Raw genomic sequence first — 15,436 nt, 5'->3', positions numbered from 1 at the left:
AATAAGATTTAATTTTGTGATTTTGTTAATGTTAAATCACAGAGGTGGTTCTCAACCTTTTTTCAGTGATAACATTTTTTTAATTCAAGTACCCCCTAATCAGAGCAAAGCATTTTTGGTTGAAAAAAAGAGATAAAGAAGTAAAATACAGCACTATGTCATCAGTTTCTGATTTATTAAATTGTATAACAGTGCAAAATATTGCTCATTTGTAGTGGTCTTTCTTGAACTATTTGGAAAAAAAGATATAAAAATAACTAAAAACTTGTTGAAAAATAAACAAGTGATTCAATTATAAATAAAGATTTCTACACATAGAAGTAATCATCAACTTAAAGTGCCCTCTTTGGGGATTGTAATAGAGATCCATCTGGATTCATGAACTTAATTCTAAACATTTCTTCACAAAAAAAAGAAATCTTTAACATCAATATTTATGGAACATGTCCACAAAAAAATCTAGCTGTCAACACTGAATATTGCATTGTTGCATTTCTTTTCACAGTTTATGAACTAACATTCATATTTTGTTGAAGTATTATTCAATAAATATAGTTAGAAAGGATTTTTTAATTATTATTTTTAGAATATTTTTGACAACTCTCACGTACCCTTTGGCATACCTTCAAGTACCCCCAAGGGTACGCGTACCCCCATTTGAGAACCACTGCCCTAGATAACGCAGAGTCACAGCCAACATTTATTTTGCTACCTTCAGCTTGGCATGGAGCCCCAAGTTTACTCATTCCGTTGATGCTGTTATGCAGATACCTTAGCAGGAAAAGGTTGACTCTAATTGGCTGTTTTCACAAATGTTTAATCGAGTTAATGTGCGCAGGGCCGATCATCTAGCCCTAGTACGAAGTAAATCTGCGTTCTTCTCCCCAGCTTGCTCTCCAGACCATGCCAACTCTGGTGCGATTGGTCGATGATCTGCTTTTACCCCTTTGACTCTAGGAACAGTCACTAAATTAGTCTGAATTCCAAAATAGTTCGTACAACCCATGGAAACACCCTAATCTGATCATGTTTGGCTTTTGAGAAATTGGACTATCGTACCTTTTATTAGAAACCATATCTCTCTGCTGTAGGAAACCCTTCATTCCGCGCATGCGCCAGTCTCAACACACGGGATATAAGTCCAAAGCAGATACTATTTAATTAAAACAGGCATCAACTGGAATTAAGAGACTTTATTTACTTAATAACAACACATTTTCAAGTGCATCATTGGGGGGAAAGAAAAATCCATTTATTTAAGAAGGTAGCCGCTTGTACCCGTGATCTTATCCTTTCGGTCATGACCCAAAGTTCATGACCATAGGTGAGGATGGGAACGTAGATCGACCGGTAAATTGAGAGCTTTGCCTTCCGGCTCAGTTCCTTCTTCACCACAACGGATCGATACAACGTCCGCATTACTGAAGACGCCGCACCGATCCGCCTGTCGATCTCACGATCCACTCTTCCCCCACTCCTGAACAAGACTCCTAGGTACTTGAACTCCTCCACTTGGGGCAGGGCACTCCACCCTTTTACGGGCGAGAACCATGGACTCGGACTTGGAGGTGCTGATTCTCATTCCGGTCGCTTCACACTCTGCTGCGAACCGATCCAGTGAGAGCTGAAGATCCCGGTCAGATGAAGCTAACAGGACTACATCATCTGCAAAAAGCAGAGACCTAATCCTGTGGCCACCAAACCGGAACCCCTCAACGCCTTGGCTGCGCCTAGAAATTCTGTCCATAAAAGTTATGAACAGAATCGTAACAAAGGACAGCCTTGGCGGAGTCCAACCCTCACTGGAAACGTGTCCGACTTACTGCCGGCAATGCGGACCAAGCTCTGGCACTGATCATACAGGGAGCGGACCGCCACAATAAGACAGTCCGGTACCCCATACTCTCTGAGCACTCCCCACAGGACTTCCCGAGGGACACAGTCGAATGCCTTCTCCAAGTCCACAAAGCACATGTAGACTGGTTGGGCAAACTCCCATGCACCCTCAAGAACCCTGCCGAGAGTATAGAGCTGGTCCACAGTTCCACGACCAGGACGAAAACCACACTGTTCCTCCTGAATTGTCGAAATGAGTTTCCTCCGCCGGGTGGCGGGTCTCTCCCTTAGAGATAGGGTGAGAAGCTCTGCCATCCGGGAGGAACTCAAAGTAAAGCCGCTGCTCCTCCACATCGAGAGGAGCCAGATGAGGTGGTTCGGGCATCTGGTCAGGATGCCACCCGAACGCCTCCCTAGGGAGGTGTTTAGGGCACATCCAGCTGGTAAGAGGCCACGGGGAAAACCCAGGACACGTTGGGAAGACTGTCTCGCGGCTGGCCTGGGAACGCCTCGGGATCCCCCGGGAAGAGCTAGACGAAGTGGCTGGGGAGAGGGAAGTCTGGGCTTCCCTGCTTAGGCTGCTGCCCCCGCGACCCGACCTCGGATAAGCGGAAGATGATGGATGGCTAAGAAAATAGAGAATGCCGGTTTCATACGGAGTCACAAACAAAATCTGAAGAGATGAAAGCGAATGAAGCAGGTATACTACAAGGCAAAAAGAAAGCGTACACAAACCTTCACGCTGCATTTGTGCACTCCACTCTGATTAGCAATAACTGTGTAATAAACACAACCATCAAGCTTCGTCACAACAATAGCAACCCTCTGAAGCGGTAACGGGGCACAAACAGTCTTTTCCTTCGGATTTTAAAACCGTTCCATAAATCCAGAGCCTTTTGAATGAACTCCGAGACATTCGAAAGTTTTGTTTCCCTGATTCTCCGTCCGAACATTCCTTCGAAACAACCGCTGTTTCAAACCTGCATCCACTCCGAGACATTCTTGTTTGTAGAGTCATGTAATGTCGCAAGAATAATTTCGCCACACCTTGTTACGGCGGGGGGGGGTCGCAGCTTGCTACGAGGTTTGTTCCCCAAGGATGCAAACGGATCAATCTGGACAGGATTTACAGGTAATCTTCAAAATTAAACACGTACCAAAAACACAAAACAAGCAGAAGGAAAACGTGGGAAGCCAAGGTTACAGTTTAGCACAGGAAGCATAAACTAGGAGACAAAAACTACAAGCGGAACTGTTGCGTGAAGCAAACAAAAAATCCAGGACGAGTGTGGCGTGAGAAGTGGATAAATAGCTCTCTGATTAGTGGTCGACTGCAGGTGAGCGGGCCGACCACTAACCAGAAGCAGATGAACCAAATTAATCTCAATAGAAACCAAAACAAACCCAGAGGTGCACAAAACAGGATCTAGGGGAGTCCAAAAATAACAGAACATAACAAAAACATGATCTGGACCAGGGATCATGACACACCTAGTGTGTGTGTGACAATCATTGGTACTTTAACTTTAATATGAAATCATCAGCATAGCCATTAGAGACCTAATATTTGCAATATGTGCTAACATTTAATTGAGTTGAGTTTGTGTTTACTTCGAACATGCATGCGTACAACATGATACATCACAATTTCCAGTTTCTCTATTCAACATGTTCAAATTATTATATAGAATAGAATATAATATTACAGCGGATATTGGGTACAGCAAGAACTGGGCTGTTGACTTGGAAGGAACCAAAGATGCCTTGTTTTGGTGTGACGTCGTCGTAACCGGAAAAGCAATACATTAATAAGTGTCCTACAGTGTACGGGACGCGTTAGACTTTAGAACAGGGGTCAGGAACCTTTTTGGCTAAGAGAGCCATACAAGCCAAATATTTTAAAAAGTATTTCCGTGAGAGCCATATAATACTTTTTTTTAAGACTGAATACAACTAAATGAGTGCATTTTTAAGTAAGACCAACATTTTTAGAGTATAATAAGTCTCTTGTTCTTTTTAATAACATTTTATTCTGAAGCTAACCAACAATAAATAAATGAATGTGACTTCTTGAACAGGTGCGGTAGAAAACGGATGGATAGATTAAAAGACATGAGAATGTTTTATATTTTAAACGTTATTTTTAACACTGTGATTACCAGCGGAATTATTCATTACTTACCGTGTTAAGCAATGTCAGCTAAGATTTATCTGAGAGCCAGATGCGGTCATCAAAAGAGCCACATCTGGCTCTAGAGCCATAGGTTCCCTACCCCTGTTCTAGAGAGTGTGCATGGATACTGGGACTTCACATGTAGGTGCGAAAGTACAACAAATCGGACTAATTTAGTGCATAGAAAAGTAGTCATTGACTGATAGGAAGGTCTTTAGCTCAACAGAAAACAAATACATCATTTAAAAACTGCCTTATGCCGGTTATCTGTATCGAAATCTTTATGCCATTTTCAGAAAAAAGCGACAAATGATACTACGTGAGCATGAAGTTGTCATACTTCAAGTTGTGAGGTGAGAAAGTGACAATATCTTGTGAGAAACTGAATCCAGGTATAATCTAAACACACACCGACTTCACCATGTGACACTTCTACATCACAGAACAAGAGGACAATACTTCCGACTACATTAAAGGCCTACTGAAATGAGATTTTCTTATTTAAACGGGGATAGCAGGTCCATTCTATGTGTCATACTTGATCATTTCGCGATATTGCCATATTTTTGCTGAAAGGATTTAGTAGAGAACATCGACAAGAAAGTTTGCAACTTTTGGTCGCTAGTAGAAAAGCCCTGCCTTTACCGGAAGTATATGTGCACGTGACGTCACGAGTTGCAGGGCTCCACACATATTCACATTGTTTATAATGGGAGCCACCAGCAGTAAGAGCAATTCGGACCGAGAAAGCGACAATTTCCCCATTAATTTGAGCGAGGATGAAAGAGTCGTGAATTAGGATATTGATAGTGAAGGACTAGAAAAAAAAAAAAATAATAATAATAATAAAGCGACGGCTGTGGGCGGCGGCAGTGTGAGCGTTTCAGATGTAATTACACATTTAGTAGGATAATTCTGGAAGATCCCTAATCTGTTTATTGTTTTAATAGTGTTTTAGTGAGATTTTAAAGATTGTAAAGACATACCTCGAGGTCGGGTGGCTGCGGTGAACACGCAGTGTCTCAGAGAGAAGCCGAGGAGCCAAGCTCACAGCTGCTGTAGGACGACGAATAATCCACTGATGTCTCCGGTAAGATATATATCACAATTTCCCCATCCAAAAACATGCTGGTTGACGTAGAGCAGGGGTGCCCACACTTTTTCTGCAGGCGATCTACTTTTCAATTGACCAACTCGAGGGGATCTACCTCATTTATATATATCATTTATATTTATTTATTTATGAAAGAGACATTTTTGTAAACAAGTTAAATGTGTAGCTTGCTTGATTGACATTCACGGCACCCGAGGGTCTTGTGAGATGACGCTGGCTGCTGCCAGTTCATTATTATGAAAAAATGACAGAGAGGAAGGCGAGAAACACTTTTTATTTCAACAGACTTTCGCGCCGTCCCTTCCGTCAAAACTCTAAAGGCCGACTGCACATTTCCTATCTTCACAATAAAAGCCCTGCTTCATGCTGCCTGCGCTAACTAAATACAGAGTCTCGGAAAGCTGGCGTGCACAAGTGATGTGCACGCCAGCTTTCTGAGGGATCGCTTGTGCACGCCAGTTTTCCGAGACTCTGTATTTAGTTAGCGCAGGCAGCATGAAGCAGGGCTTTTATTGTGAAGATAGGAAATGTGCAGTCGGCCTTTAGAGTTTTGACGGAAGGTACGGCGCGAGAGTCTGTTGAAATAAAAAGTGTTTCTCGCCTTCCTCTCGGTCATATTTTCATAATAATGATCTTGCAGCAGCCAGCGTCATCTCACAAGACCCTCCGGTACCGTGAATGTCATTTAAGTGACGTCTTGGTGAAGATTGATGATCACTCATTTTTAGGTCTATTTTTTTTAAAAGCCTGGCTGGAGATCGACTGACACACCCCCCGCGGTCGACTGGTAGCTCGCGATCGACGTAATGGGCACCCCTGACATAGAGAAAACATGTTCGCTTGACCGCTCTGCTTCCCAACAAACAAACAAACACCGGATGTCTCTCGGTGCTAAAGGCAGCTGCAATCCACCGCTTCCCACCAACAGCATTGTTCTTTATAGTCTCCATTATCAAATGAACAAATTGCAAAATATTCAGCAACACAGATGTCCAACGTACTGTGTAATTATGCGATTAAAACAGACGACTTTTAGCCGCTAGTGGTGCAGCGCTAATATTTCCTGACAGTCCGTGACGTCACGCGTACGCGTCATCATTCCGCGACGTTTTCAACAAGAAACTCGCGGGGAATTTAAAATTGCAAATTAATAAACTAAAAAGGCCGTATTGGCATGTGTTGCAATGTTAATATTTCATCATTGATATAGGAGTGGGTTTCAGTAGGCCTTTAAATCTGTTAGGTTGGGTATATAATATGCACCAAGACAAACATACATGTTAATGCTTCAAATAAAGACAAAGCCAGTCACTATATGTATGTATGTATCTCAAAGAGTGTCATTGCAAGTGGAAACATCAAATACATGTTTGTGACATGTATCCTCATTTGAATCACAAATCCTGCACTGTGATGTCAACACAACATAGACCACATCACATCGTTTCCGGTCTTGTTGCAACAAGTCGCCTGTCAATCCCAATTGCATTAGGTGTGCGGCATTTGTGCTGCAGTTGCAAACACACACACACGCACACACACATCACAACAACCTACACTTCACCGTCTGCATCTCTACTCTAACACTACTGTATTTGTGTGGTGAGAAATGGCTGACAGCCAAGTGAGCCTGCAGGCTGCACACTGCTGCAGTCCAACAAAGGCTACAAAGACGTGTCTAAAGAATATAAACATATATCTGTTTACTTTCACTTTACTTCTTTAATAGCTTTGTATCGTCTCAACAATGAAGAGAGGATGCATTTATCAGCATTGTCTAATGCTCTGCAAGCATCTCAGAGCTGTAACAGTAAAATGTGCTGCCATTGGTGCTGAATCACCAATAAACTGCCCGTTAACAGTCAATACTCAAACTGTTGATAAGCCACTAAATGGTAATGTACTGGAAGAGCTCTTAAGCAATAAAAAAGTAATCTTTGCACATACACTCAAATTCAGTCTGTGCAATGCAATATGATCCAATACGAGCGCTGCGTCAGAAAACGTTTGGATTTAATATCATTTTACAAATAAAATGAAGATATTTACCCTGACCGGCCACAACATTGAGTACACTTGCATATATGATGACAACGATGCTTTGTTGTTAAGAAATTAACAAAATGTTTATTATAATGGATCTTGTACAGTATACTCATACTGGGAGTAGTTTGAAATAATTTTGTATTTTATTCTTAGTATGATGCAGCACAGTTGCAAACCAAAACACTAGTGAACAAATTGTTCAATAGATATCATAGAGCTGGAAATCGTTAGATTATTGTGCACCTGCATTACAAAGAAGTGTGTATCATGTGTGTATTTATATCAATCAATCAATCAATCGTTTATTTATATATAGCCCTGAATCACAAATTTCTCATATATAATGTATATATATGTGTGTGTATGTACACGTACATATATACTTATGTATTATATATATATATGTATATATATACACACACATTATATAGAATATATATACACATTATATATAGTGTGTATGTGTATGCATATATATGTATGTGTGTATATATATATGTGTATGTATGTGTATATATATGTGTGTATATGTGTATATGTATATATATGTGTGTATATGTGTATATGTATGTGTATATACATGTGTGTGTATATATGTGTGTATGTGTATATGTATGTGTATGTATATATGTATATGAATGTGTATTTATATATGTGTATATATATATGTGTATGTCTATATGTATATATGTGTATGAAATGTGTATATGTGTGTGTTTATATATATATAGATGTGTGTATATTTATGTGTGTGTGTGTATATATATATATATATACATATGTGCATGTATATCTGTATGTTAGTGTATGTATGTATGTGTATATACATGTGTGTGTATATATGTATGTATGTATATAGGTATATTTATGTATGTATATATGTGTATGTATATACAGATGTGTGTGTATATATGTATATAAATATACATATGTATGTGTGTGTGTGTGTTTATGTATATATAATATATATATATATATATATATATATATTATTATATATACATAATAATTGATATAGTAGTGGGTTTCAGTAGGCCTTTAAATCTGTTAGGTTGGGTATATAATATGCACCAAGACAGTATATATATATATATATATATATATATATATATATATATATATATATATATATATATATATATATATATATACTGTGTATATATATATATATATACTGTGTATATATAGGTATATTTAGGTATGTATATATGTGTATGTATATACAGATGTGTGTATATATGTATATAAATATACATATGTATGTGTGTGTGTGTGTTTATGTATATATATACTATATATATACTGTATATATATATATACTGTGTATATATATATATATATATATATATATATATATATGTGTGTGTGTGTGTGTGTGTGTGTGTGTGTGTGTGTACTGTATATGTGTGTATATATGTACAAGTTGTAGAAAATGGGTGTGTGTATGTATATGTATGTATGTGTGTACATGTATATATACATTTATGTATACATATATGGATATATAGTGTGTATGATATATATATTAAATGCAGGTGTCTATGATATCCATTTAAAATATGTTTACCATTGTTTTAGTGATAATATCGAGTGCTCTCTGTTGTCATCTTCTCTAAGTAAGTTGCATCGACGTCAATAAAGGTGAAATACACTCTTTCGGACTATTAACACCTGTATGCCCTTCCATCCATTTACTACCGCTGATATGTGAAAAATGAAAATGAACTTAACTCAAAAAAATGGAAATGAACTTAACCATTTCTTCTATACGTACTGTGGAACTATAACGCCGCAACAACGTCGACCGACACCGTGTGGGAAAATAAAGAGAGAAAAGAATGAACTCTTACCTTCACGAAAGGAAACTCGTTCAAGACAAAAAGATGCTTGTCCTTTTTTTTTTTTTTTTTTCCCTTTTGTCTTTTAATTTTCTTGTAGTTCAGCGGCGACTCTCACCGTCACTGTCACCTCTTTGGCGCCAAGCACAGCTGTGACCGCCCAGGCGCGTGCACGTCTACTTTCCAGCTAATTGCGAGCAGGGCGCGCGCGCGTACGCGTGCGGGTGAGGGGGGCGGTCTCTAATAGAGTCTGTGTCTCTAATGCAGTATTTTTCAACCTTTTTTTGAGCCAAGGCACATTTTTTGCTTTGAAAAAATCCGGAGGCACACCACCAGTTGAAATCATTAAAAAAAAAAAAGAAACAGTAAAAAGTTGTTGTCGAAATTGTTGGATATGACTTTAAACCATAACCATCAATATAACTCTTGACTTTAAGTACTGTTACGACCTGCATTTTGACTTTTTGGGGGTTTCCCTGTGTGTAGTGTTTTAGTTCTTGTCTTGCGCTCCTATTTTGGTGGCTTTTTCTCTTTTTGGGGTATTTTCCTGTAGCAGTTTCATGTCTTCCTTTGAGCGATGCTTCTCGCACCCACTTTGTTTTAGCAATCAAGAATCTTTCAGTTGTTTTTATCCTTCTTGGTGGGGACGTTGTTGATTGTCATGTCATGTTCGGATGTGTACTTTGTGGACACCGTCTATGCTCCTCAGTAAGTTTTTGCTGTCGTCCAGCATTCTGTTTTTCTTTACTTTGTAGCCGTTTTACTTTTGTTCTGCATAGCCTTCCCTAAGCTTCAATGCCTTTTCTTAAGGGCACTCATCTTTTGTTTATTTTTGGTTTAGCCATTGGATACCTTTTTACCTGCACCGTGCCTCCCGCTGTTTTCGACTTTAGCCACCTGTTGACACCTACTGATATGGAAGAGTATTACACGGTTACTCTGCCGAGCTCTAAACAGCATCGACATTCAACAACACATCATTTGCAGACGAAAATTACTGGTTTGCAAAAAATATTTTTAACCCAAATAGGTGAAATTAGATCATTTCCCACGGCACATTTGACTGTATCTAACGACACAAGTGTGCCGCGGCACAGTGGTTGAAAAAAAACGCTCTTTCTCTACTTTCTACATGTGCACTGTAAGTACTTGTCCAGTTTTATAACAGCCATTTGTCAGATACAACAACATAACATGAAGGGGCGTGTCAGGGCGGACGTTGGCAACACTAGCTAGCATTGCGGTATAGCTCGGTTGGTAGAGTGGCCGTGCCAGCAACTTGAGGGTTGCAGGTTCGATTCCCGCTTCCGCCATCCTAGTCACTGCCGTTGTGTCCTTGGGCAAGACACTTTACCCACCTGCTCCCAGTGCCACCCACACTGGTTTAAATGTAACTTAGGTATTGGGTTTCACTATGTAAAGCGCTTTGAGTCACTAGAGAAAAGCGCTATATAAATATAATTCACTTCACTTCACCACTGATTAATGTGAAGGGCTACCAGTTTGATACATCCCATCCATCCATTTTCTACCGCTTATTCCCTTTTGGGGTCGCGGGGGGCGCTGGCGCCTATCTCAGCTACAATCGGGCGGAAGGCGGGGTACACCCTGGACAAGTCGCCACCTCATCACAGGGCCAACACAGATAGACAGACAACATTCACACATTAGGGCCAATTTAGTGTTGCCAATCAACCTATCCCCAGGTGCATGTCTTTGGAAGTGGGAGGAAGCCGGAGTACCCGGAGGGAACCCACGCAGTCACGGGGAGAACATGCAAACTCCACACAGAAAGATCGCGAGCCTGGATTTGAACCTAGGACTGCAGGAACTTCGTACTGTGAGGCAGACGCACTAACCCCTCTGCCACCGTGAAGCCCAGTTTGATACACACTTAAATAAATTGCCAGAAATAGCCAATTTGCTCAATTCATCTTTAATAAATAATCAGAATCAGGTAAACCAGTGGGGGGGGAATGGGAGAAAAAAAATAAAAGATTAAATAAAATAAAATATGAGGTGGCGACTTGTCCAGGGTGTACTCCGCCTTCCGCCCGATTGTAGCTGAGGGAAATGCCAGCGACCCCAGAAGGGAATACGCGGTAGAAAATGGATGGATGTAAAATATGAGGTGGCGATTTGTCCAGGGGCCTTCCGCCCGATTGTAGCTGAGATAGGCGCCAGCGCCCCCCGCGACCCCGAAAGGGAATAAGCGGTAGAAAATGGATGGATGGAAAATAAAAAAAATCAGTCTAAATTGGCCCTAGTGTGTGAATGTGAGTGTGAATGTTGTCTGTCTGTCTGTGTTGGCCCTGCGATGAGGTGGCGACTTGTCCAGGGTGTACGCCGCCTTCCGCCCGATTGTAGCTGAGATATGCGCCAGCGACCCCCCGCGACCCCAGAAGGGAATAAGCGGTAGAAAATGGATGGATGGAAAATATGAGGTGGCGACTTGTCCAGGGTGTACCCCGCCTTCCGCCTGATTGTAGCTGAGATAGGCGCCAGCGCCCTCTGTGACCTCAAAAGGGAATAAGCGGTAGAAAATGGATGGATGGAAAATAAAAAAAATCGGTTTAAGCCTGGGCCCCTGGAGAGGGGGTCCAGACTGAGGCCAAGGGGAAAAAACAACTCATAGCCATAATACACATCCCTCTTACATGTGAGTAAGAGGGAAACATCAAAGAACACCAAATACATTACATATATATATATATATATATATATATATATTCTGTCTGTCATTCCGTCGTACATTTTTTTTTCCTTTTACGGAAAGTTTTTCTGTAGAGAATAAATGATGAAAAAAACCACTTAATTGAACGGTTTAAAAGAGGAGAAAACAGGGGAAAAAATGAAAATTAAATTTTGAAACATAGTTTATCTTCAATTTCGACTGTTTAAAGGCCTACTGAAAGCCTCTACTAGCGACCACACAGTCTGATAGTTTATATATCAATGATGAAATATTAACATTGCAACACATGCCAATACGGCCTTTTTAGTTTACTAAATTGCAATTTTAAATTTCCCGCGGAGTTTCTTGTTAAAAATGCCGCGGAATAATGACGTGTGCGCGTGACGTCACGGACTGTCAGGAAATATTAGCGCAGCACTATTTGCGGCTAAAAGTCGTCTCTTTTCATTGCGCAATTAAACAGTATTTTGGACATCTGTGTTGCTGAATCTTTTGCAATTTGTTCAATTAATATTGGAGAAGTCAAAGTAGAAAGATGGAGGTGGGAAGCTTTTAGCCTTTAGCCACACAAACACACGGGGATTCCTTGTTTAAAATTCCCGGAGGTGAAGCTTTACTATGGATCAGAGCGGTCAAGCAAACATGGATCCCGACCACTTGTCAACCGGCAGGTTTCGGTGAGAAAATTGTGTTAAAAAGTCGCCTCTTACCGGAGATCTGTGAAGTTTGCGCCCTCCTTGTATCTGCCGTCGACTTCCCTCAGACACACTGGCCTCAACACACCCGTGGACACACCCCTCCGACTATCAGGTACTATTTAATCTCACTAAAACACTAGCAACACAATAGAAAGATAAAGGATTTCCCAGAATTATCCTAGTAAATGTGTCTAAAAACATCTGAATCCGTCCCAATGCAATCGCCTTTTTTTTTTTAACTTAATTTCTTTTTTTTGTAGTCCTACGCTATCAATATCATCATCCACGAATCTTTCATCCATGCTCAAATTAATGGGGAAATTGTCGTTTTCTCAGTCTGAATAGCTCTTGCTGCTGGAGGCTCCCATTATAAACAATGTGAGGACGTGAGGAGCTCTCACCCTTGTGACGTCATCGTCTGCGAATTCCGGTACAGGCAAGGCTTTTTTTATCAGCACCAAAAGTTGCATACGTTCTCTACTAAATCCTTTCAGCAAAAATATGGCAATATCGCGAAATGATCAAGTATGACACATAGAATGGACCTGCTATCCCCGTTTGAATAAGAACATCTCATTTCAGTAGGCCTTTAAAATTCAAAGTTCAATCGAAAAAAAGAAGAGAAAAACTAGCTAATTTGAATCTTTTTGAAAAAATTTAAAAAAATATTTATGGAACATCATTAGTAATTTTTCCTGATTAGGATTAATTAGGTTAAAATCCAATCTGCATTTTGTTAGAATATATAACAAATTGGACCAAGCTATATTTCTAACAAAGACAAATCATTATTTCTTCTAGATTTTCCAGGACAAAAATTAAAAAAATAATCTCAAAATACTTTGAAATAAGATTTAAATTTGATTCTTAAGATTTTCTAGATTTGCCAGAATATTTTGTTTGAATTTTAATCATAAGTTTGAAGAAACATTTCATATTCCATTTCATGGAAGCTGCTTTTATACCCAATCATGGCACCCAACTGTTGCCAATTAGCTTGCACACCTGTGGGATGTTCCATATAAGTGTTTGATGAGCATTCCTCAACTTTATCAGTATTTATTGCCACCTTTCCCAACTTCTTTGTCACGTGTTGCTGGCATCAAATTCTAAAGTTAATGATTATTTGCAAAAAAAAAGTTTATCAGTTTGAACATGAAATATGTTGTCTTTGTAGCATATTCAACTGAATATGGGTTGAAAAGGATTTGCAAATCATTGTATTCTGTTTATATTTACATCTAACACAATTTCCCAACTCATATGGAAACGGGGTTTGTATATTTTATGAACATATATCGATTTATATATTATACAAACTCGTGAACAAGACTCCTAGGTACTTGAACTCCTCCACTTGGGGCAGGGTCTCCTCCCCAACCCGGAGATGGCACTCCACCCTTTTCCGGGAGAGAACCATGGACTCGGACTTGGAGGTGCTGATTCTCATTTTGGTCGCTTCACACTCGGCTGCGAACCGATCCAGCGAGAGCTGAAGATCCCGGTCAGATGAAGCCATCAGGACCACATCATCTGCAAAAAGCAGAGACCTAATCCCGCAGCCACCAAACCGGAACCCCTCAACGCCTTGACTGTATGTATGTATGCATATGTATGTATGTATGTATGTATGTATGTATGTATGTATGCATATGTATGTATGTATGTATGCATATGTATGTATGTATGTGTGTATGTATGTATGTATGTAAGTATACGTATGTATGTATGTATGTATGTATGCGTAAATGTATGTATGTACAGTATGTATGTATACATACGTATGTATGTATAAGTATATATGTATGTATTTATACGTATGTATGTATGTATGTATGTATGTATGTATGTATGTATGTATACATATGTATGTTTGTATGTATGTATACATATGTACAAACCCCGTTCCCATATGAGTTGGGAAATTGTGTTAGATGTAAAAATAAACGGAATACATCCATCCATCCATCCATCCATTTTCTACCGCTTATTCCCTATCGGGGTCGCGGGGGGCGCTGGCGCCTAAACGGAATACAATGATTTGCAAATCACTTTCAACCCATATTCAGTTGAATATGCTACAAAGACAACATATTTGATGTTCAAACTGATAAACATTTTTTTTTTGCAAATAATAATAAACTTTAAATTTTGATGCCAACAACATGTGACAAAGAAGTTGGGAAAGGTGGCAATAAATACTGCTAAAGTTGAGGAATTCTCATCAAACACTTATTTGAAACATCCCACAGGTGTGCAGGCTAATTGGGAACAGGTGGGTGCCATGATTGGGTATAAAAACAGCTTCCGTGAAATGCTAAGTAATTCCCAAACAGGAACGGGGCGAAGGCCACCACTTTGTGAACAAATGTGTGAGCAAATTGTCAAACAGTTTAATAACAACATTTCTCAACGGTCTATTGCAAAGAACTTAGGAATTTCACCATCTACGGTCCGTAATACCATCAAAAGGTTCAGAGAATCTGGAGAAATCACTGAACATAAGCCATGATGTAACAGACTTTTGTTCCGTTTACATACATACAGTACGTATGTATGTTTGTATACATATGTATGTACGTATACTTATGTATGTACATGTATGTGTACATATGTATGTATGTACGTATACTTATGTTTATACATGTATGTGTACATATGTATGTATGTATGTGTACATATGTATGTATGTATGTATGTATGTATGTGTACATATGTATGTATGTATGTATGTATGTGTACATATGTATGTATGTGTGTATACATATGTATGTATGTATGTATACATATGTATGTATATGTACGTATACTTAAATGTATACATATGTATGTATATGTATGTATGTATGCATGTATATTTATGTATGTATACATATGTATGTATGTTTGTATACATATGTATACATATGTATGTATGTATACATATGTATGTATGTATACATATGTATGTATGCATACATATGCATACATATGTATGTATGTATGTATACATATGTATGTATGTATACATATGTATGTATGTATGTATGTATACAT

General features: G+C 39.3%; 1 protein-coding gene across 2 annotated transcripts in view; it reads right to left on the bottom strand.

Moving 5' to 3' along the window:
- The window catches only part of LOC133538658 (voltage-dependent calcium channel gamma-5 subunit), a 65,599-nt gene extending 56,444 nt beyond the window's left edge, over positions 1-9,155 (bottom strand). For both annotated transcript variants that reach the window (XM_061880343.1, XM_061880344.1), the window contains exon 1: positions 9,020-9,155. The gene's annotated coding sequence lies outside the window, so the exon portion shown is untranslated. The remainder of the gene's footprint in view (positions 1-9,019) is intronic.
- Positions 9,156-15,436: the final 6,281 nt, after the last annotated feature.

The sequence above is a fragment of the Nerophis ophidion genome, linkage group LG20, assembly GCF_033978795.1.
Source record: "Nerophis ophidion isolate RoL-2023_Sa linkage group LG20, RoL_Noph_v1.0, whole genome shotgun sequence".
NCBI lineage: Eukaryota > Metazoa > Chordata > Actinopteri > Syngnathiformes > Syngnathidae > Nerophis > Nerophis ophidion.
Note: the sequence above shows the minus strand (reverse complement) of the source record. Positions and strands in the feature narration are given on the sequence as shown.